We start from the raw sequence: 2,040 nt of genomic DNA, 5'->3' as shown, positions 1-2,040 counted from the left end.
CCTGTAAGAAGATGGAATGTCCCTTCTATCATCCAAAACACTGTAGGTTTAACACTCAGTGTACAAGACCTGACTGTGCGTTCTACCATCCCGCCATTACTGTACCACCATGCCATGCCTTGAAGTGGATTCGACCTCAAACCAGCGAGTGACACCAAGGCCTCCCGGCAGAAGACGATCGGTTGTGAGAGTTGCCATCTACTGATGAGAGACTTTCAACCAAACTTGTCAAACCTTTGAAACTTGGAATATATTGCTGTCATAATATGAAGTGTAAAAAAAAAAAATAAGACTGGGTTATTTGTCCCATGGTTTGCTAGCTTCCCTCAGAACTAGCCGGAATGCTTGCTTTCTGTGTGGATGACCTGACGTGGTCACTTTCAGTCTGATAAAAACTTTGACTCGGGGCAGATGCCATTCTTTACCAAGGCAAGAAACGCCGAGAAAGGAGCAGACTTGGGACAGCCCACTCTGGGCATTATTGCCAGGGCTTCACTGGGTCCCTTCGGGTTCACTCGCCTACTCAGAATTCACTTCCACCCCAGATGTGCTGCATCAGAATCAAGATCAAGGATGACACGTGCTTAGAGCCCCAGGCAACCTCCCGACCCTTAGTAAATTACCAAGAGCCCGATCATGCTCAAATGTTGGATTATCTCTTTAAGCCAAACTTTGGTGCCTCTTTGCATATTCTAAAGGTCGAAATAGGTGGCGATGGGCAGACAACAGATGGCACTGAGCCCTCCCCCATGCACTATGCGCTCGATGAGAATTATTTTCGGGGCTATGCGTGGTGGATAATGAAGGAAGCCAAGAAGAGGAACCCTAATGTTACCCTCATGGGGCTGCCATGGTCCCTCCCTGGATGGCTCGGGAAAGGTTTCAACTGGCCGTATGTAAACGTTCAGCTGACTGTCTGTCTATCATGTCGTGGCCTGGATTGTGGGCGCCAAGCAGTGTCATAATTTGGACATTGATTATATCGGGATATGGAATGAGAGAACATTTGACATCAGTTATATCAAGATGTTAAGAGCAATGCTGAACCATCATGGTCTGGAGCGAGTGAAAATCATAGCAAGTGATAATCTCTGGGAGCCCATTTCTGCTTCAATGATGCTTGATGCGGAATTCTTGAAGGTGGTTGATGTTATAGGGGCGCATTACCGTGGGACCTATACAGTTCAGGACGCAAAGTTGACCAAGAGGAAACTTTGGTCTTCTGAAGATTTTAGCACTGTGAATAATGATGTGGGTGCAGGTGGCTGGGGTCGTGTACTGAATCAGAATTATACCAATGGCCACATGACTTCCACCATCGCTTGGAATTTGGTGGCTAGTTACTATGAGCAGCTCCCTACGGGAGGTGTGGATTGATGACTGCTCAGGAGCCATGGAGTGGGCACTATGCAGTAGAACTTCCCATCTGATAACAGCTCATACCACGCAGTTCACGCTACCAGGTTGGCATTACCTGAAGACACCTGGCCTTTTAAAACAAGGGGAAGCTATGTAGCTCTCACTGATGGTTTAGGCAACGTCACCACCATCATAGAGACGATGAGTCATAAACATTCTTTCTGTATACGGCCCCTCCTCCCTTATTTCAATGTGTTCAGACAAGCCGCTTCCTTCTCCCTGAAAGGCTCTTTGAGCCAAATACCAGAGCTACAAGTGTGGTATACCAAAATTGGAAATTCATCGAAGAAATTTACTTTTAAACTGGATCCTATATGGACCCTTGACACCAATGGCACCTTCGCCCTGGCGCTGGAGGAGGATGAGCTCTTCGCCCTTACTGCCCTCACCACAGGGCAGAAGGGCAGCCACCCGCTTCCTCCAAAGTCCCAGCCCCTCCCACCGCATTACAAGGATGACTTCAACATCCGTGACCCACCGTTCAGTGAGGCTCCAAATTTTGCTGATCAGACAGGCGTCTTTGAGTATTTCATGAACGGGGACGACCCTGGAGAGCATCGCTTCACACTGCGCCAGGTTCTGAACCATCGACCCATTACTTGGGCTCTGGATGCATCCAAC

General features: G+C 48.2%; 2 pseudogenes; both read left to right on the top strand.

Moving 5' to 3' along the window:
* Window positions 1–389, top strand: part of LOC115868258 — a 27,972-nt pseudogene extending 27,583 nt beyond the window's left edge.
* A 156-nt stretch (window positions 390–545) lies between these two features.
* LOC101648093 overlaps window positions 546–2,040 on the top strand; it is a 9,082-nt pseudogene continuing 7,587 nt past the window's right edge.

The sequence above is a fragment of the Echinops telfairi genome, unplaced genomic scaffold (assembly GCF_000313985.2).
Source record: "Echinops telfairi isolate 266 unplaced genomic scaffold, ASM31398v2 ScPeMD7_9;HRSCAF=40, whole genome shotgun sequence".
In the NCBI taxonomy this organism is placed as follows: Eukaryota; Metazoa; Chordata; class Mammalia; order Afrosoricida; family Tenrecidae; genus Echinops; species Echinops telfairi.
Note: the sequence above shows the minus strand (reverse complement) of the source record. Positions and strands in the feature narration are given on the sequence as shown.